Here is a 23,371-nt window from a genome sequence, read left to right on the forward strand (position 1 = left end):
TCTAGGCAGGCAAGCCATTTAACCTCTCTAAGCCTCATTCTCTCTAATATAAAAATGGAGCCATTAATGCCTCTCTCTTGTTCTTTTGCAAAATTTAAATTTGTTAATGTGAAAAGGTTTAATCATAGTCATATTTGAATTGAAAGTTGCACCCTCCTTAAATTTTATGATATTGCAATTATATATTTTATATCCTCTATAAGTGGATGAAGATAAGTAATACTTTTTCTTCAATAAAAAGAACCATTCAATAAAACATTCTCAAGCCTTTGTTGTTGTTGTATTGTTCTATTATTTTTAGCATTAATGGATTTGTTTTAAAATTAATTTTATTAAAACCTCATTTGTATACAATAAAGTGCATTTATTTTGACAAGTGAAATCACCACTTCTATCCAGATGAAGAACATCTCCCCAGAAATTTCCCTCGGTGCCACTTTGCAGTCAGTCCCTCTCCAGGCAACCCTTGATCAGAACTGTATCACTTTATGATAGTTTTACCTGCTGTTAAATTTCATATAAATGGAATCATACAGCAAGGCCACTTTGGTGTCTGTCTTCTTTCACTCAGTATAATATTTTTCAGATGATACATGTTGTTCCATGTATTTCATTTTTGTTTGTTTCATTACCGAGTATTATTCTTTTGTACGAATACACTACCCTTTGTTGATCACTCACCTGTATGAATATTTGACTTGTTTACAATTTTTGCCTCATGAAAAAAGCCACTATGAATGTTAGTACATGTCTTTTAGTGGACATGTTTTAATTTGAAGGAATAGGGGAATGAATATCTATAAGTGCAATTGCTAAGGTATATAGCAAGTGCATGTAAACTTTATAAGAAACTAACAGACTATTTTCCATAATGGTTGTGCCATTTTACATTCCAACAGCAGTATATGAGACTTTCAGTTGCTCCCCATCTTCACCTACATTTGATATTCACAGTCTTTTTAAATTTTTACATTCAGGTATGTGTGAAGTGATATCTCATGGTGCTTTTAATTTGCATTTCCCTGATGAATAATGATGTTAAAAATCTTCACATATCTTTATTGACCATTTCTTTTTTGTGTGTATGCAGTGTTTATTCAAGCATTTTTCCTGTTTCATTAGATTGTCTTCCTTAGTATTAAGGTATATATGTTCCTTGTATATAATATTTTATGAGTATTAAGTATTTTCCCATTTTTAATAAGTTACTTGTATTACCATTGTTGAGTTGTAAGAGTTCTTTGTACATTCTGATTACAATTCTTTTTTTAAGATTTTATTTATTGATTGATTTTTTAAATATATTTTATTGATTATGCTATTACAGTTATCCCATTTTTTCTCCCCTTTATTCCCCCTGCTCTGTGCCCCACCTTCCACCATCATTTTCCCTACTTAGTTAATGTCCATGGGTTGTACATTTTAGTTCTTCGGCTTCTCCATTCCCTATACTATTCTTAACCTCCTACTGTCTATTTTGTATCTACCATTTATGCCTCTCATTCCCTGTACCTTTTCCCCCAGTCCCCCCCTCAAACTGATAACCCTCAATGTGATCTCTATTCATATGTATCTGTTCCCGTTCTAGTTGTTTACTTAGTTCATTTTTGGTTTTTGTCACTTTAGGTTCAGTTGTTGGTAGTTGTGAGTTTGTTGTCATTTTACTGTTGGTATTTTTTATCTTCTTCTTTATCTTAGATAAGTCCCTTTGACACTTCATATAAGAGCTTGGTGATGATGAACTCCTTTAACTTGACCTTGTCTGGGAAGCACTTTATCTGCCCTTCCATTCTAAATGATAGCTTTCCTGGATAGAGTAATCTTGGATGTAGGTCCTTGCCTTTTATGATTTCACATACTTCTTTCCATCCCCTTCTTGCCTGCAAGATTTCTTTGGAGAAGTCAGCTGATAGCCTTCTGGGCACTCCTTTGTAGGTAACTCTTTCCTTTCCTCTTACTGCTTTTAGGATTCTTTCCTTATTTTTAATCTTGGATAATGTAATTATGATGTGCCTTGGTGTGTGCTTCCTTGGGTCCAACTTTTTTGGGACTCTCTGAGCTTCCTGGACTTCCTGGAAGTCTATTTCTTTTGCCAGATTAGGGAAGTTCTCCTTCATTATTTGTTCAAATAAGTTTTCAATTTCTTGCTCTTCCTCTTCTCCTTCTGGCACCCTATGATTTGGATGTTGGAATGTTTAAAGTTGTCCTGGAGGTTCCTAAGCCTCTCCTCATATTTTTGAATTCTTGTTCCTTCATTCTGCTCTGGTTGAATGTTTATTTCTCCTTTCTGCTTCAAACATTGATTTGAGTCCTGGTTTCCTTCCCATCACTGTTGATTCCCTGTACATTTCCTTTTATTTTACTTTTCATAGCCTTAACTTTTTTCTCTGTGTTTTGCAACCATACTCAACCATTTCTGTGAGTATCCTGACTACCAGTGTTTTGAACTATGCATCTGGTAGGTTGGCTATCTCTTCATCATTTAGTTGCACTTTTGTTCTAGAGCTTTGATCTGTTCTTTCATTTGGGCCATATTTTTTTTTTTGTCTGGGAGAGCCTGTTACATAGTAGGGGGCAGAGCCTTAGGTATTCACCAGGACAGGGCAACCCATGTCACTGTGTTGTGGCACTGTATGTGGGGGAGGGGCCTGAGAAGGAACAGTACCGCTTGCTCAATTCTTGCTGGCTTTCAGTCACTTTCCCCACTACCCACAGGCGAACTGGGCCCTTCTGGTGCTGATTCCCAGGTAGGTGGTTTTCTGTACATTCTAGGACCCTGAGGGTCTCTCCAGTGAACTCTCCTGTGAGGCTGGGAGTTTCTCCTTCCACCTCAACCCTCACGGTTTTTTTTCAGTCAGGGGTTTTGAGGCTTCATTTCCCAGTGCTGAAACCATGGGTTGTGCAGTCTGTCTCTCTCCCTAGTTGTTCCTCCCGGTTTATCTGCATGTGAACGTGTGACAGCCCCCTCTGCCAGTCACAGTCTCCCCTGCCCCCATCCTCCAGCCACCACCTTGCCAGGAGTCCTCTCTGCCTAGCTGCCCATCTTCACACCTCCTATTGGTCTGGATGAATATTTCTTCTTTAACTCCTTGGTTGTCAGACTTCCATACACTTTGATTTTCTAGCAGTTCTGGTTATTTTTTATTTTTAAATGTGTTGTCCTTCTTTTGGTTGTGCAAGGTGGCAAAGTGTGTCTACCTATGGCTCCATCTTGGCCTGAAGTCAAGTGATTACAATTCCTAATCATTAATTTGATGACTAGTTCTTTTTGTGTCCTATATAGGAAACTTTTGCCCATACTACGATGATACAGATTTTTTGTACCTCATCTTCTAAGTTTTAGCTTTGACATTTAGGACTGTGATTTATTTTTAATTAATTTTTCTGTATTGTACGGACTGTGGACCAGGGTTTATTTTTTCTCATATGGATGTCCACTTGTTCTAGTACCATTTGTTGAAAAGACTACCTCTTTCCAATTGAATTATCTTTCTGCTTTTGTCAAAATAAATTGATCACATACATGTGGGTCTATTTCTGAATTCTTTATTTTTCCCTTCTGACAATTCCATATTGTCTTGATTTTTACAGAATTTATAGAAGTTCATGAAATCAGGTAGTATAAGTCCTTCAACTTTGTGTTTTTTCAAACTTGTTTTGACATTCAAGTGTTCTGTGCATTTCTGTGTAAATGTTAGAATTAGCTTCTCAATATCTACCAAAATGACTTCTACATTTTGAGTGGTAAATCTACCACTCAATATTTCTTATTTCAATTTTGAGAAAATGAACATCTCAACAATATTAAGTTTTCCAATTCATAAACATAGTAAATCTCTTGTTTAGAATTTCAAAAATTATCTCTGGAGTGTTTACTTTTTTGAATGCACAAGTCTTTTTTGTCTTTTGTTACATTTATTTAAAAGTATTTTATGTTCTTAATACTACTGTAAATACTTTTAATATTTATTTTATAGTAGTTACATGTTAATATATAGAAATACAGTGGATTTTTTTAACTTGGATGCATCCTAAAACACATTCACTAATTCTAATTCTTATTTATTTCTTTGTTTCCAATAGACTCTTTAGATATTCTATCATGTCATTTGTAAATACAGACAGCCTTACTTCTTATTTCTTACTCTTTATCCCTTTTATTTCTTTTTCTTGCTTATTCCATTGGCCAGAGCCTCCAACACAATATTGAATAGAAGTGATGAGAGCAGACATCTTTGCCAAATTTTCAGCCTTAGAGAATAGCATTTAGTGCTTCACTAGTAACTATGATAGTTGTTTTATATATATATATATATATATATATATAATATGCTCTTTATCAATTTTGAAAACTTTCCTTCTATTCTTAACTTTCTGAGAGATTTTATTCTATATGGGTGTTGATTGTGTCAATTTTTTTTCCTGAATCTATTGAGGATCATATGCTTTCTCTCCTTTATTTTGTTGCGATGCTGGATTACATGTGTTACTTTTCAAATGTTAAATTAACCTTATATTCCTTGGATCAACACCACATGGCCATGATGCATTACTATTATTCTAGCTATTGCTGAATTTGATTTACTAAATTTTTAATTTTATATCTATGTTAATGAGGAACATTAGTTTATTTTTTTATCTTTCACAAGCAAATTAATTACTAGCTAGTAAATCTGAACTTGTTAGCCTAGATTTTAGGCTGTGAAAGCTCTACTTGTTTCTCATTCCCTATGACTTAGTGGACTTAATTTCCAAACTGTGTCTCCCATCAGGATCTTGGCAAAGCTTGGAATTTTAGACTTTAATATGGTGTGTTCTAGAGTAGGCCTTACTACAATGCATGGTCTTTTCTTCTAAAAGTATGACCTTTCTGGTGTCTCAGATAAATGCCTGGGGTGCTAGCAAGAACTTATGCCTCAGACTGGGTCAGAAGTCCAACATTTTCAAGCAATGTTCAACCTCTGGTATCTGAAGTAGTAAGTCTCATGTGATCTTGCCCTATACATATGTATCCCAGTCCTCAGTGAAGGATTCATGAGAACCCCTGTATAGACTTCTCACTTCCTCTCGCCCCATCCAGCACAGCTCCCGTTTCCCATGTCTGGATAAGCCCAAACTCTTATCTCGACCTTGTCAGGCCAGTTGGACCACCACACATTGCTTGGACTCCAGTTTCCTGGGCCAGCATTGGAAACTGGAACAGGGAGCTGGATAACATGGTAAGAGAGCTTCCCTTCTCTTGAAGAGTGTGTCACTTGCCGTTAATTTCTGCAAATAGCTGTCTCATATATTTGTCCAGTTTTAAAGTCATTTATAAGAAAAAAACATTAAGTCCTCAGGGCTTTGTTTTATATAAACTTTTTGCTGCCAGACAGATGTTACCACAAACTTCAGGACAAAGGTAAAATGAATTTTTTCAATTGTCTCAAAGTAGTGCTGAAAGCAAGATGGTTGTAAGTTGTATGTGGATATTCAAAAAATACTATTTCTCAGTCATTTAAAAATCCTACCTTCTAACCTCTTTCCCAAGAATGCTTTCATTCTCATAACACTCTATGAAATATCTTGCTATTTACCACCCACTAAATCAACAAGAAAAGTCCAGGTTAACTGATCCTGGTTGCATTCCAAAAGGGAAAAATTGTGACAGAGGGAAGTGCAAGGGGAAATATCTACCTCTGTGCCTCACTAACAGGGATTAGGAAAACTAGCTGTGTTTTTCCTGAACCGACTGTGATTGGCCAGAAAGACAGGTAAGATGGAGCTTTTAGGCCCATCTACAAAGAATGGAATTCTTGTAGGAAGCAGGCACAGATCCTGATCTCAATTTCAAGGAAGAAAATAGAGGAGACCTGAGCTCTTTTTCCTCCCACCAACTCCTCCTACCCTCCCCTAACTTGGAGGTTTTTTTCTTATTGTGTCAAGTATCTATAACTGCATATCAAAAACAATTTAATATATAGTGGCTTAAATAACCACATTTTATTTGCTCTGATTTTGTGGGTAAGGGATTTGGGCTGAGTTCATATGGGTGGTTCCTTCTCTGGTCTCAGCTTAGGTTGGTCATGTTTCTATAGTCTTATGTCAGCTTGATATAGCTGGGTAGGCTAAGCCTCATTCATGTATGCTGGCTGTCAGGTGGCCATGTGTTGCCATGAGGCAAGAAGACTTCCTATAGTTACTGTGTTCCAAAAGCAGAAAGAGAAGGTATCTGTTACACCTCTGCTTTGGTCATATTTGTTAATGCCGTGTTGCCAGAGCAAGTCACATTGCCAAGGTCAGAATCAATATGGGAAAGGACAAATAGAGAAGGAGAATACAGGGAGGTATGATCCATTGCTACCATTACTGCAGCCATCTACTAAAATTACTGAGATATCTAATCATATACCTAAGCCCATTTACATTTGTCATCTTTCTGCAGCAATCCTTTAATATCAAAATGTGTTTCTTCTAACAGAAGATGCAACAATCTATAAAATCAAGAAGATAAACTGGTAATTCCTAAGGTCTTTCCTGCTTTGGCAATTAGACACAAATAGCCAAGGCTCCATTCCCACAAGGGTAGCTGATATTTAGCTAGCATGCATAGGATCAGTGCTACTGGTTGTTTATATCAAGCCTCCATTTTGATTGGTGAGTATTTATGCTGTAGGGCTGGTAAATATTTAGAATATTAACCCCACCTACATGTGTCCTTACTTGTAACATACTAATCCAAGTCTGGTAAGTGCCCTAGGCATAATGTACAGACTCATAGGCTCCTTAACATTTGTCCAAACCCTTCTGGTTACTCTAGAAAAAACTGAGACCCAGAAAGATCAAGTGACTTGCTTTAATGAGTCCATACAACAAACAGATGGAAGAACTAAGTTTGGAATCCAGATTATACAAATACTGTTTCTCTTAAGCAGTATCCCAACTGATTTTCATGTGATTTAGTCCTGCCTTTCTGGACTTCAGTTCTTAAACTGCTGCCTTAGTGTGTGTGTGTGTGTGTGTGTGTGTGTGCACCTAAGCCCTGACACCAGCAGTCAACCCTGATACTGAGGAATTTCAGTACCTCCAGTGTTGGTTTAACACAGCAGTCATCTTCAGAAATATTTTTATTCTGACTTAGTTACCTATTTGAAAATGCCCCAGAAGTACTTCAGTCTCGGCCCTTTAGGATCTGAGATGTTTTCCTCCCAATAGCAATCATTTAAAGCAGCGTTGAACTGCCCTCTAAAAGAAGAATCTAATTGTGCTCTGTAATAGGCTAAAAGGCAAGACACTGAAAATAGAACTATCTTTTGCATGTTATACAATCCAGGTGAGTCTTTCAGAAAAAAAACAAAGGAGTGAGCATAGGACAGGAAAAAAAATTAAAAAAACCTGGGGCCATTTGGGTCTACTCAGACTTCTAGGACCCTAGGATTTCATGTGGTCTAGCCTAGCCACAAATTGTACAGTCACAAAGATACCAGAACTCTATACAACTACCAATCACTAATAAGTCTGTAGAAGACATTGAAAATCCAAATTCATTTTTACCAACTGAACAGCTCATGGAGAGAGATACATAACAAAAGTACTAACACACCAATTCAAACTCTTGTCAGACGTCTTTTTAGAGCTCCTGTCAGCAGGAAGCCAATTACTTGGGAAAGAATGAAGTTTGTTTTATGAGCACAATATTACAAAGGCAGCCCTTCATTCTAACATCAAGAAAGAATTTTACATTTCCAATAGAAGCCAGCAATGTTTTGCAGCGGATGGGCTGGTAGTTTGCCTTGAAGGTTAAAGCTATGGGAGGGCTCTGGCAGGAATCAACAAACCCCTTATCTGCCTAAATTTAGCTCTGGTGATTAATCTATGCTGCTTAATTTGTGATAACTGGTATAGAAGACGAAGATCTTCAGGGCACAATAACTGATTCCATAGCATAACTTTCGGCCTCATGGACTTTTTAAAAATCTCTAAGTCTTTAATACTTTGAGCAATGGAAGCCTATGATCTTCATCAGAGGAATAGAAAAAGAAACACAGAGCATCATTTTCCATTTCATAACTTTCAAACATAATTATTATTATTTAGTAATGTAGTATTCCCTAAGAAGAAACAATTTTTTGAAAGTTTGCACATAAAATAATGTTTTTATCTTTGCCCTTGTTCTGAACACAAAAACATCTAATTTGTTTCACTTTGTTTGTATATGTCTTTCCTTCGTATTTGAGCAAAGATAGCAGGATTCTTAATGTCTTAGCACAGTATGCTTGGTTAAATAATGATGTAAAGTGCTTCACTGTACTCCTAAACATCTGCCAGATTTTTTCAAGGGAAGAATAACATTTTTTATGAATGAGAAAAGGAAAGGACTCAGGCCATTTGATGGATCTTTGGGTGTCAGAAATGTCATTTCTATGCCTGGGTACAGTGTTCAATGTTTCTAATATCATTTTCATTATTGTCCCAGAAAGCCACTCTAGTTGACCATTTGACTTATAAGATTAACACACCAAACTATAAAACAAATACATGAAAAGCCCTACCATGGCATTTCCACATCACAGATACAAAATTCTTGAAACCTTAACAGAAAGAGAATAGAAAAGAAAAAATCTATTCCATTTCCTTTGGGCCAGTTTCTTGGCTGCTGCAATCGCGATTCCAGCACAGTGATGCTAGTTTTCTTTCTAAAGCCCAGCTACATTCTCACTTCCATTGTGATTTCCTCTTCACCCATGGTTTATTTAGAATCATATTGCTTCATTTCCAAATATTTGGAAATTTTTGTAGTTACCTTTCCATGATTGCTTTTAAGCTTAATATCACTGTAGTTGGAGAACGTACTCTGTATGAACTTATTTGGAATTTGTTGAGACTTAAAGTTGTTGGATCAATATTCTACGGATATCAATTGGCTCAAGGATGTTTAACATGTTCAGTTCTTCTATATCCTTATTAATTATTGTCCTCTGCTGATCCTAGCAGTCACTAAAAAAGGTATGGTGTTAGTGCCTTTTTCTCACTTTGGCTCTAACAGTTGTTACTTTATAACTTTTGAGATGTTGTTGTTTATATCCATGCAGAATTGTCAGTGTTACTTCTTGGCAGATCAAACATTTTATCATTGTGAAATATCTCCAGTGTTTCTTCCTGTTTTAATGTTTGTTTGGTCTGTTATTTGTTTAGCAAGACAGTTTTCTTGGTTAGTGTTAATAAGGAATAGCCTTGTCATCCTTTTACTGTCAACATGTCTGCATCTTTATTTTTAACTCATTTACTATAAACAGCATGAATTATTTTTAAAATCCAGCTTCATAATGTCTTTTAATTGAAGTATTTAGTATTTCATTTAATGTACTTCCTGATATATATGGGAATCTACCATCTTACTGCACATTTTTTCTTTTCCTCAGATGTTCCTTGTTTCTTTTGCTCTTATTTCTTGCTTCATTTTGTTTTAATTAAATATTTTTGTTATTTCATTTCTTCTTTTATTGTAGTGTTTATTATACTTTTACTATTCTTTTAAGGGTTACCCCAGAATAAAACATGCATCCTTGACTTTTATAATGCAAGGACTTGAGAATGATATAACTCTTTTTATCCATTCTCCAGACTTTTGTTCTATTTTTGTCATGTGTCTATCCCATAGACATTTAACCACAAAAATAGTATCATCATTATATTTTTTCAATGCTCATCTAGATCTTCCCATAGATACACACTTTACATTGCTTATCATTCTTCCTTGTATCTACATGCTTCTCTCTGGAATCATCTTTCAGAATGATTTACTGTACTTTAGTATTTACTATGGTGCATGTCAGGTAGTGAGAAAACTATCTCAGCTCTTTTTGGTCTAAAATTACTTATTTTGCTCTGTTTATTTGTTTTCTAATCTTTACCCCAAAATTTTTTTATTGATTTTAGAGAAAGAAACAAAGGCAGAGAGAGAGAGGAACATCAATCAGTTGCCTCCCCCTCATTCTCTACTCCCCACACACACCCTAGACCAGGAATGGAACGTGCAATCTAGGTACATGCCCTGATTGGGTATCAAACCCTGAACTTTTTGGTGTACTGCATAATGCTCCAATCAATTGAGCCACCCAGTCAGGGCATTATTTTGCTTTATTTTTAAGGGATATTTTTTACTGGGATATTATTCTATGCTAATAGTTTGGTTTTTTATAACTTTGAGTAAATAAAGAAATTTTTCAAAACTTTGAATAAGTAACTTTACTGTTAGATAGCTTCTATTGTTGGGGGAAGTCATGTTACAATTTTAGTTTGACTTTTTGCCTGCTTTTTGGGGGGGGGGTCTCTCTTTTTTAAGGGTTTGTAGCAGATTCACCATAATAGGACTAAGTTTATTATTTTTATATTTATACTGCTAGGGATTTGTAGTGCTCCTTGACTTTTGATAACTCATTATTTTTTAAGAATTCTTGACCCTTATCACTTCAAATATGGCTTCTGTCCAATCTTTTTTTCTTGTCCCCACATGCCCTCTTCCATGAAAAATGTGTTCGATCTATTTATTAAGGTCCTGTATTTCTGTTATATTGAGATACTCTTCTGAAATATCTTCTAACAGTTAACTAATTCCCTCTAAAGTACTTTTTAATCTGCTACTAAACCTATCTATTAAATTATTAATACTTACATTTAGACTTTCCATTTGATTACTTTTAAAGTTATTATCTCCCCAGCTGGTGTGGCTCAGTTGACTGAGTGACAGCCTGAGAACAAAAGTGTCACTGGTTCGATTCCCAGTCAGGGCACATGCCTGTGTTGTGGGCCAGGTCCCCAGCAGGGGACACATGAGAGGCAACCACACATAGATGTTTCTTTCCTTCTCTTCCTCCTCCCTTCTCCTCTCTAAAAATAAATAAGTTTTTTAAAAACTTTTAAAAATAAAGTTATTATCTGCTTAAATTTTCCATCTTAGCTTTTATTTTTATCATGTATATTAAGTTTATGTCAGATAATTTCAATATCTGGATCTCTTCCTAGTCTATTTCCATTGTGTTCCTTCTCCTAGTATTCAGAGACATATATTTATCTCCTGGCATTGCCTGCTAAGTGTTTTTACTGAATTCCAGATATCATATATGAAAACTTGAAAAATTAATTGGAAACTTTCAGTGTTGTCAACTTCTTTGAGACAGCATTTATCTGAATGCTGAAGATATCTTAAAGATTATCTGAATCTGAGCAGAAAATAAGCTGATTTCTATCTGGGCACAGCTTTGAGGAGCTGTCTGGTCTACCCTCACTACTAGGGTATGGGCCATCAGGTACCTAATTAAAACACTGGAGGGTCCCAGGCTCTGTTTCCTTGAGCTGGCCCTGAATTCCAGTTATTGTCCCCTAGCCCATGAGACCACTAGAAGCTCTATTTGGCTTCTCAAACTTTTAGCCATTGATCGTTGTTCAGTTTCTCAGCCTCTCTGCTGTTTCCTTGGAATTGGCAAATGCCTTGATGGGGAAAATATCCCTGAAAATCAAATTTAACTTTCTGCACTTTTCTGTCCAAGATCTTGGCTCCTAAAATGGTAGTTTTGGTAGCTCTTCAATGCTTCAAATAGACTTTTTATAAAAAGTACATTTTCTCTAGATTATTTTAATTCACTATTGCTGGGAACAGATACAACCCCAAAAAAGAAAACCATAATATTTTTAATATCCAACCCCAGCAGCAGCAGAAATTTGACCATTTCTATCCAGTTTAGCTAAGGGGAGATTCAGCGCTTCCAGAGTGCAGTGGCTCCTATTTGGCCACGCACAGGTCTCAGCAGCACAGGGCGGCTATGAGCTGTTAGTAGCCCCTATTCACAACACCTGGCAGATTGACTCATTAGGTGAGAAGGAGGTGTAGGAGTCATCAATAACATTACTACAATTGATATCCTGATAATTACAACAATGCAGAATATTTTACTTTTTCAGTTTTTATTTAGGACTTCCTTAATCCCTTGCCTGTTGCATTGCAAACATTTTTTTCAGGACCCTCAACAATTGGGGTAGGGTTGAGGCTGAGAATAGGATTAGGGGGAAAAACCCACCCTAATACACACACATACAATCTCTAACACCATTCCTATACCACTTGGCTCACTGCTGCCCCAGTAACACAGCCAATCAGTCTCTTTTTGAGGGAACCCTTGCCCTCAGAAGTCAACCTCTTAGGTAAAGCCTCTTCAAGATTCCTCTGAACTTGCTACTTACCACAGAATGTCCATTTAGCCCATGAGAAAACTTGCACCTCTGTCTTTCCAAAATCTGGACATATGGCACTCCTCCTGTGGTCTCTTCCATTGGTCTCATCTTTGGAAACATCTTCATATAGTATCTTGCCTTTAGGACTTTCCAAGCTAGGACTAGTTCTCTGGCTTCAGATTCCAGAGGACACAGGTTGAACTCTCCCTAGAACTCTCTCTGCATTCAGCTCTGTTTTCAGGATGACACACCCAGGATGAGATATCAGGGTCTTCTTTCTGGCAAACACCACATGGCAAATGTCTTATGTGGCATGGAGTAGGGGAGGCACTATCTCAACCTTAACCTCTGAGAAGGAGAAGAGAAACAAAATTCTGATTGATTTGAACAGTATAGAAAACCTAACCATAATAGCTTAAAAAGATGTCAAGTAGGTGAAGGACTAAGTGATAGTTTTTAACACCTTTTCGATTAGTCCCTATTTTAAAAGTGTTTCTTTCTTAAACACAATGGGCAAAGTATTTGTATACTTGTCCTTTATGCTTCCACCAGAGCTCATGAAGCCTCCAGAATTTTGTACTTGTATCCAGTACAATTTGCCACAAGATGGTATAGATTACCAATTGCTTGATTCTAAAACATTATTTTTAAAACCTAAATGTTTGACTTAATAGGATTTTTCTCTGAAAAATAAGATTTTTAAGTTTAAAAAGGACACATAGAATATAAGCTATTACTGCACAGCCAGGATCTCTTTTCTATGGAATAACACAGAATTAGCACTTAGTTTTGACATTAAAAATAATTCTATGTTAGCAGACCATATAGAAAAGAGTATTCTTCCCTCTACACTTTCATGGGTTGTGAAATCAGAATATTTCAAGCCACTCTCACTGTATATCACTATATCTGTATTTTGAGAAGCCAAATGGAGCAAATTTTTTTTTGAAGATCCTTGATTTCTTCTCTTAATTGATTCCTAAGCATTTACTGAGTATTTGGCTGTAGGCTTGGTGCTGACTTTCAAACCAAGTAAGAAGTGGCCACTTTCCTCAAGGAGATTATAGACTAATGAGGGAAACAAAAAAGTAAACAGAAAAATGAGAAAAATAATCACTCATATATGCCTGAGCCATAAGGGAGATGTGCACAGGGTGCTGAGGGAGCACACAAGACAGTAACCAGCCCGTCTTGGGTGGCCAAGAGGGGTTTACAGGAGAAAATGCTATTTGAGTTGTCTTAAAGGACAAGTAAAAATTAGCTAAATGATTCCATATTGTATCCTGGATGACTGAGTGAATATTGATGACATTAACAAAGATGAAATATATGTATGCATGATTTAGAATGAAAGATTGTGAAGTTAATCTTAGGACTGGTGGGCTTGTGCTATTGGTCCAAAGAAGCAAAGAGAGGAGGTAAACATTTGGATATATAAGAATAAATCTCAGGAGACTCAGGCTAGAAATACAGATTTTAGATTCATCATCATTTAGTTGGTATTAAAATACTGAGAGTAGATAAAATCATGAAAGGAGAACATATAGTAGTTGCACATTGTCTGGTTCATGGATCTTTATGAGAATCTGACAAAAAGAAGGGACTCTCTTCTGAGAAAAATGTACCTAGAGAAATTTTTGCATGCACTTATAGTGAATACATAGATTCCCTGAAGTTTATTCATGACTAAGAAAACACAGTGTGTAACAAGAAGAGAAGTGAATTAATGATTGACACTTCCTGAGCCACAATCAAAAGTATTGATGTTTAAGACAGCATGCAAGATAAAGCTATTCAGACAAAGAAGGCTTGAAAAAGCTGGGCTTTTGAAATGAAATAGTTTGCTTTTTATAACAATTTAACTATGTATTTTACTACCTGCCTTTGGAACCAGTTCAGTCTATAAAATACATTGCCACAAAGATCCAAAACCAGGGGCAATTTTGAAATATACATTTGCAATGAAGTTGGATATATTCACATCACAGCCTCAGAGAATATATCAAGCTAGAAGTAATGAGCTCCAGTTTGTAAGGATTTTTACAGCTCAAGAGAAATTGGCTTTCCTGAAGTTTTCCCCTTCTCTGGGTTCCCTGAGTGCTGTGCTTATGCTTCCACTACACAATGCATTTCACTTTTTCTTGTTCACCTGTCAACCTTCTCCCTTCAAAATGTAGGGTCTTTTTGTACAAAAAAGGATCAATTATTGTTTATCTTTGCCAAAAATGTTGTCCCCCATCTCCACTTGCCCTACCCTTACCAACACAAAGCCTTGCATATGCATTTGATATATGTTTGAGGAATTACCAGAATTGTCAACCCCATCACAGAATCTTCTAACACTAGCAAAGCAAAAATCAGAAGTGTGGAAGATAATAGAAACTGGAGGTTCCAATTGCCTCTTTACAGGTAAGGTCTGATGCCTCTTATTTCTGCAGCAAATGACCAGAAGCAGCATCACAGTAAATAATATTAATCAGCCCAGGGTCTCCACATCACATTTGTCATGCTTATATTATACTGCACAGTATAGAATTAGAGTTAAGTGGAGGGAAAAAATGTAAGTTCCCAGAGGCAAAAGGATAGAGGGAATTCTCTCCTCATACTATATAAAAAATTATCTACTAGATAAAAGGAGACTACCATTACATGCAAAACAAAGGATAAAACAGGTGTTAGTACAAAAATAAATAATCTCAGTGGTCATTAACTGAATCCTTTGTTCTACATTAATCAAGACAGAAATCAAGAACACATGCAGGAATTAAATCACAATTTAGTCTGGTTTGCTGTGTAACATTGTAACAAAGATTGGTGCAAACTGACATCTTTAAACATTTCATATGAGTCTGAAGGGAAGCCATTTTCTGACCTTTGCAGATTTACAATCCCACCTAGTATGAAATGGAACAGAAGGTAATTGATGTTTCCAGAACAATACTGGCTGTAGCCCATTGCTGATACCCTCGTTACCTTCCTCCAATAAATCCCACGTTCTGTTTACAAGTGGAGCACTTTTATCATCCACTCCTACACACGAAAGATCTAAGTTTATTGCAACATTAGACAAGGTGCTTCTTTGCTTTTGGGGTTGCTTTTGACTTTTTGTTTTGGTTCAATTTTATAGTTTTTTCATCTTGAACTGTCTAAAGGGCACTTAAGCCCCTGTGACTCACAATTCAAAAACATGAAATAAAATTTAAAAATCAGATGAAGACCAATTTCAGACCAGCCTTTACTTCACGTGAATCTCCTGAAATGATACATAGCCTAAAATAAGCTCTGGCTAGAACTACAGGCCGCCCAAACTATTTATCTTTTCTCTGGGATTGTGGGATTTGTTCCATTTCCAGGGTTATTGCATAGAGGTTATAGTAGCTCTGAAGAATAGAAAGCATTGTTTGGGTCTTTGATGAAGACACTGGCCTGCAGTGTTCTTCTCATCATTACAGATGAAATGAGATATTCAAATGGACTACTGAGTCCGGTGGAGGAAAAGGGACAGCATGGCTTTTCTCTCAAGGGGAGCAAAAGCCTTGGCCCTTTCTGTGACTGGCCTCAGTAGTCCGTGTGAATGTCCCAAGTGCTTTTTGGGAATGTCATAAGGGTGTGTTGGATTTCAGAGGAAAGGGGTCTTTCTTCCTAGGTTGCTGTCCCTTGCGACTGCTTTGCAATTGTACCTTCTTCTTTATATATATAATTTTAATCATTCAAGTACAGTTTTCTGTCCTTTACTCTTATCCCAGTCCACCCTTCCATCCCTCCCCACCTCGCTCCCATTTCCACCCCCCCCCACTTTTTGTCCCTGTGTCCTTTATATTTGTTCCTGTAAACCCTTCCCCCTTTCCCCTGAAATTCCCTCCCCTCTCCCCTCTGGTCACTGTCAGCCTGTTCTCTATTTTAGGTTCTTTGGTTATATTTTGCTTGTTTGTTTGTTTTGTTGTTTAGGTTCCTGTTAAAAGTGAGATCATATGGTATTCGTCTTTTACGGCCTGGCTTATTTAATTTAACATAATGCTTTCCAGTTCCATCCACGCTGTCCCAAAGGGTAGGAGCTCCTTCTTTCCTTCTGCTGCATAGAATTCCATTGTGTAAATATACCATAGTTTTTTGATCCATTCATTTACTGATGGACACCTAGAATGCTTCCAGCACTTGGCTATTGTAAATTGTGCTGCTATGAACATTGGGGTGCATAGGATCTTTTGGAATGGTGTTTCAGGGTTCTTAGGATATAATCCTAGCAGTGGAATTGCTGGGGCAAAAGGCAGATCCATTTTTAGTTTTCTGAGGAAGTTCCGTACTGTTTTCCATCGTGGTTGTACCAGTCCGCAATCCCACCAACAGTGCATTAGGGTTCCCTTTCCTCCATAACCTCTCTAACACTTGTTATTTGTTGCTTTGTTTACGATGGCCATTCCGACCGGTGTGAAGTGGTATTTCATTGTGGTTTTAATTTGCAGCTGTACCTTCTTTAGTAAGCAGTAGCCTTGCTCTCTTTCCCAACTATTTACCACAACCTCTCAACCTCTCGGGCTTGGGTCAAGAAGTTAAGAGCCACAAGGGCACTCACCGCATCACTGTAAAAACACCCACAAGCTGATCCTGGCAGCACAACCCCCAACTAGGTCTAGGCTTGGAAGAAAGAGCAAAGATTTTCCCTTTAATCAGCTTTAAAAACATCAACTTGTTACAGGACAATTTACAAGCATCTCAGCAAATTTCTTGTTTTAAGCCGCCTCTTGCGGTCCCTTCAGTTTTGTTTTTTCCCCTCCCTCCACATGCATAAGGATTTAAAGGTGCAGGTGGAGAAAAGGCAAAATTGAGATTGATTTTGTAATCACCAGGCTTTCAGCAGGAGGAATTTCAGAAAAAGGTTCTTTTATTTGTTAAAAAATTTCTTTAAAGGTTTCTGTGAATCCTCAACCATGGGGAACGGGCTGTCTAAGGAACAAGAGCAAGACTCAAAGCAGCCTAGGCACATTGCAGCCCTGATTCTCCACAGGAGAGCCCATCTGTAGGCATGGGTCCTGTGCACCTCAAGTGGGAGCTGGGCCCACGCCATGCAGAATGGTCTCCTACAAGTCTTTAAAAGAAAATTCCAAACCAAGAAGTCAGCTTGTCCCAGACAGGGAAGACACTGTAATAAAAACAACCCAAAATATAGTTATTCTTTGTTAGGCCAGGCATCTTGTATTTTTACACTGAGCAAAATGCTTGATTCAAAAGATTTTGGAAGAAAATCAGATAGAAGACAAAATAGTATAGTGAGTGAGAAAAGAGAAAAATGATAAATAGGTCTTGAGTTGTGTTGGAAATTCTACAGTTGGGTATATTTTGATAAATCAGACATTTGCCTGGGATTTTCTCTCACTCCTACCAACTAGATTCTGCCACATGACAAATTCATATCCATTGTTCAAACCTTAGTTCATAAATCAGTTCTTCTTTAAAGCTCCCCTAATACCACGAAAAGAATTCCTTTCCCCCTTCTTTGTGCTCCTGTCTCACTGAATCAATCCCCTTTTTAGAGAAAGGCTTCCCCTTCACTCAGAGGGCCCTACATTATTCATCATTTTCTCCCCAAGGCTTGTCATTATAGGTGATATTAAAATGTGCTTAATAAATTATGTTGAATAAATCTAAATGACTAACAGAAAATCCATCCCCCAGACACTTAAATTAGACAGACACGTAATAGAGCTCCACTCACCATGTATCATAAAGACCTAGTCTGAAATCAGGGAAGCACACAGAAGACAACACTTAAAGAAATCAGCCTTGAATGTGTCAACTTCTAAGTGTGGTTGAAATAGAGACAATGCAGATAAGAATTTTTTTAAGAAAAAGAAAAAAATAATTATCATTTCTGGTTTATTTTTCAAAGGAATTTTAGCAATGAGCACATATTTTCATCAGAAAAAATGAAAAAATATTTACCCTGAAATATCCCCATGTGCTATGCAATTCTATCTTGGGGAGAGTATTATCCACCCACAACAGCTTTACAGATCGTGTGGGTAAGGATCTGAGGAATCACCTCCCCCTCAGGAATTGTTCAGTCCCATTCACGAGCAGTCACTGCTGTACTTAAAGGGACGATTTAAAATAAACGCTGTATGAACCACTACACAGATAACCATGGACACTGTACAAATGTTGCCTCTTTGTATTATAGGAACCTAAAGTTTATTGACAAAAATGTCTATTTCTTTTCAATAAGCCTCTTTTCAAAACTATGTTAAATATATACTGACTTACTAGAATTAGTCAGCTGCTGAATTATTTGAATAACTTTCTCCAGAAGAGTCCCTCAGTCTTCAGCAGAGTCTGTATAGGCCTAAATAATGAATACACACATTCACACACAGAGACACACTCACATATATTCACACATATGCACATTCACATCCAGGTGTGCAAACATATTCACACATATATTGACTCATACACTCCCACACATTCTTCCCATCTGCCTGTCTGTCTCTTTCTCTCTCTCTCTTACACACACACACACACACACACACACTCCAATTAACCAGGAAAGGCAGCTCAGTGAATAGAGTATTTCCAGAACAGGTGATGGCTAGCTGTTACCTAATGCTCGCATGATGAAAAGGGGCTACCTAGAAAGTGTCCTCTCAGTCACCAGATGGATTTTATGTTAGCTATCAGTAGCAACAAAAGTCCTATAAATTGAAGTCTTGTTTAATATTAGCACATGCTACTATGGGTAAGGATCTGAGGAATACAAATTTCTGGCTGGCTAGCTGGCAGGTCTTGACACTATGAGAAATTATCTTGATATTTTTAAATCTCATAAACGTAAGCTGGAATCACAAAATTAGGACTATTAAAAACAACACTTCTTAGGTCCTGAAGTATCTTGGGGTTGCTTCTCATACTACAATTAGTGAGTAGACCCTTTTTGTTTTTCCACAGGATTCACCTTAATTAGACTTGACATACACAGGGGCAGGTAGGTCCTTCTGTGTCTTACTTAATACTGAGTGCCCAGTGTTAGCACTGTACTCAAGGAATGAATGGCTGGGTGGGTGTTAACATGAACTTTAGCCTGTGGGGGTTTGCCATGACACATTATGGTACTCTCCACTAGAGAAACAAAGGGGAAATTAGAAGTAAGCCCAAGAAAATGCAGCCTTTCCCAGGTGTTTTCACAGCCCAGATATGCATTTCTCAGCATCTTTTTTCTCCAGGAGCTTGGCTTCATTGTCAAAGCTTCCCTCACTTACAGAAGAGACTGAAATCATGCACATAGGTTATCTATAGCCTTTCATATAAATTATCTTTGCTCCTTCCTGTAGTGACACTGAAGAGGAGAGCAACGACTCAGTCTGTACCTACAAGGGGGCAGAGCTGAGCCATTGTTCAAAGACACTAATCAGAGCAGCAGAAAATATGTATTATTCATAGCCTACCTTTTTTCTCAGTTGAAATGTTTTGACCAGAAAATCAAATAATTATTTCAGATTTACAGCTAATTCATCTTATGTAAGTATCATTTCACTTATACTAAAGATAAGAGAGTTAACCTAAAGGTTTTGTCCAATCATTTGTACTAAATAAATGAAGTTATTGAGTCGATTCTCAACATTTGTTTGAATCAATATCATGTTATATGTAGGTCCTACATAGCACACTTGCATGACATCCTTTAGCCATATTGAGATTGAGAAAGAAAAAGTAGGGAAATACTTATGGGGTTCAAATTAAGAATAAGATCAGATTGATTTGTAAAACTGACTATATATAAACATATATATCAGAGATGAAAAGACACATACAAATCTATCCATACAGAATTACCCCACCCTAATCATGCTTCCTGAATTGTTGGTAATTGTAGCATCTGTACACCTACAATAAAAAATTAAAAGAAAAAAAGACAACAAATGGGTCTTTGAAAGCTGTGCCAAAGAAGAGCCCTTTTAGCTTGAACTGAGCTACAGTGTTCAATTTGTCTCTGCCCCAGACGAAACAGTGTCCATTTGGAATGCTATATGAAGATGTTTTGCTTTTGTGGAGATAATTGGCTCTAAACAGCCATAGTAATTAGCAACATCAGGTAGCTCAGGCAGCATTTGGTCGCCCATTGCCTATTTATTTGTGAGCAAATGGGAAGGTGAATGGGGTGACAGAACAGATGGGGAAGAGATACAAGCACTTCACTGGCACTTTGCATGGATACCTCATGCTGTCTTTCTCCCTCTGGCACCATCATTAGTGCCTCTGGCTTCTGATCCAGGTCTGAAGAGCCTGTGGGCCAGTGCCTGTTGCCACCAGCTGTTCTGGTTGCCCCTCCCCATAGCCTGCTCCTTGCCCTCCGCTCACCCAACATGAAGAGGGAATTTCTGTGCTGATACTTTCAGTGTCTGTACTTTGGTTTCACAGTTGAAAGGTTTTTTTTGTTTTTGTTTTTGTTTTTTTGGGGGGAGGGGGTTGGCAACAATAATAGGCCAGTAAGACTGTAGTTAGGGTTTAATTGGGCACAAATGCAAAATGTGAAAAGACCCACCTGTTCCTCTCAAGGAGGATTCCAGAGAGTTATTATAGTTGATTGCCACCTGTCAATAAGCACTCTCCGGTGGCAGTGCCAGTAACCAAGATCTGACCAAAGTCATGGGGAAGGAATACCATTCAGAAATGGCCATAAAAATGGAGGTAGGATGAGAGAAGCCATGAAAAGGGAAAAGCACAGGAAAAAACAGTTACAAAGGAAAGAGCCATAATGAGACTTCAGATAGAAAACATAGGAGCTAATGTTTATTGAGAAATAACTATCTGTCGAGCCTTGCAGTAAGCAAGTTACACAGATACAACACTTTGATCTGGTTTTAATATCACCCCAGCTTTACAAATGAGAAAAAATCTTAAAGGTTTTAAAAGTGATCGAAAGTCATTTAGTGTTTTAGTATCAAACTGCAATATAGATGAAAAAAATCCCTCCCTGAGGCTCACCTGGGCATCCAGGAGACTGCAGTTCTGCTTGTGGGCTGACCTCTGTGCAGCAGAGCTCCTTTCAGTGTGTCACTGAACATCTGTGTCTATCTCCATAGACAAGAATAGCAATTCCAAGTATGGGCAACAACCTCCTACATCAGAATCATCTGACAGCATTATTTCATATATGAATTTCTGGGTCTCTTCTTAAATCAATAAACCAGACTCTGTACTGCAAAAGGCCAAAATTACAGTATGAATAATTCCCCTGAGGATTTTTATAGTCAGTAAAGTTTAAGGACTGTTGGACCAACCAATCTCTAAGGTATCTTCTCAATGGGAGATTAAATGGCTCTGGTGGCTGATATAACACCAAAGGAAATTACTGAGTTATCTATAGTCAAATTTTACTTATTTAAAAGAACATTCAAAATAGTTTTATTTGGTATAAATTATTTTACTCACAAGAGGTGATTCTGAATGATTTTATTTCCAAAATTCAAGCCCATCTTCCAATGATACAGATTGCTTTTCAAACACTGATGAAATGAAAGCCCTCAGGTTTAGGACTATTAGAAAAATGTCCTAAGCCATGACAGCACTTTTTGGATCAGACTTCTCTTAGGATGACTTTAAAGGAGTCAATACTCTTTAAAAAAAAAGATTTTATTTTTTTTAGAGAGAGAGAAAGGGAGGGAGAAAAAGAGGGAGAGAAGCATCAATGTATGGTTGCCTCTGATGTGCCCCCTACTGGGGACCTGGCCCGAAACCCAGGCATGTGCCCTGACTGGGAATCGAACCTATGATTCTTTGATTCACATGCTAACACTCAATCCACTGAGCCACGCCAGACAGGGCTATCTCTGTCTTTTTTTAGAACACATTATTAAAATAATTTATTTAAGTACATAGTTACTTTATAAGCATACCTCTCAAACAGTAGCTTGTATTAGGTTGAAGCATATGAAATTGCTTTTCATTTGCAAAAACAGTGCATTCATATGGTTCAACCTAGTGTGTGTGTAGTGTGTGCATGCTTATATGAGCTGAGTATAGTTCTTGTGACTAGAATACATAATTAATAGTTTGCTTCGTTCTCCTAATGAGTGCTGCTCTCTCAGTGCATTCTTAATAGATGTTAGGTGATGATATTGTTGATGAGATTTCCCATTCAACTTCCCAGACTTTGTCCTAAATCCTTAGATTTTAATTAAAAGGGGAATATGTACAACTGTATGAGACAAATCAGTGATCAAACTAAAAATCTAATAACTTCTTTTTTTCATCCATTCCCACACATATTCTTACACACAAATGTGTGCATCCAATCCATGAGAGCCACAACATTTTCCCTAGTTGCTCTTCACACATTGTATCTGAGTTTACTGTGTCTTGAAAGATTTCGTTGTCTAACAGATTTTGTTAGCTATGTATGTTTTCCCATTATTCAGGCCATTTTTCTCAAACTAAGGATTCAGTCATGTCACTAAAAACACATTACTAAAAGAAATAAATCTAAAAGTTAAAAATTAGGCAAAATGACACGTATTTGCCTGGATTGAATGCTTGGAAAAATAAAAGCGACTGAGCATATTTGGCCGCATGAAATATTTGTGCCTCTTCCACCTCCCCTGCATCTTCCTCCCCTGTGCCCGCCTCTAAATGCCTGCAGGATTATTTGGCAGCAGTGAGCTCTAACTAAAGCCTCTAGAAGCTCTCATTCAGCAGTGAAATTGTTGCCTTCCTCTGATCCTCAGATTATGGAGATGAGGGGATGAATGTACAGCACCAAGATTTCCTACCGAGATAGCTTTTCACTCTTTTTAGTTAGAAAAAGATCAAAAGGAAACTGGCTAATTAGCATACCAAAGGAGACAAAGCCCCCCAGAGCTTCATCGTTGTTGCAATCCAATAATAAACACCCGAGTACCAAAAAGATTATTTGATAATGACACACAGAATTGAAAGCCTTTGAAACAGCAGCTTCTAGAAAAAAAATATTTTTGGAAGGAAAAATATCCATAATTATACAGAATAATGCTTACACACTGGGAAGCAGCTCTTCGTTCCAAAGGGAGACGCTGGCAGAACTACTTCGCCTAAGGAATAGTGCTGTGGTTGCCTTTATCTGAAAAACTCAAAAAGCCTAAAAAAGGTTTCAAATCCCTTCCCAAGCAAACAGTCAGCTCTTTCATATTCC

Source organism: Phyllostomus discolor, chromosome 11, assembly GCF_004126475.2.
Source record: "Phyllostomus discolor isolate MPI-MPIP mPhyDis1 chromosome 11, mPhyDis1.pri.v3, whole genome shotgun sequence".
In the NCBI taxonomy this organism is placed as follows: domain Eukaryota; kingdom Metazoa; phylum Chordata; class Mammalia; order Chiroptera; family Phyllostomidae; genus Phyllostomus; species Phyllostomus discolor.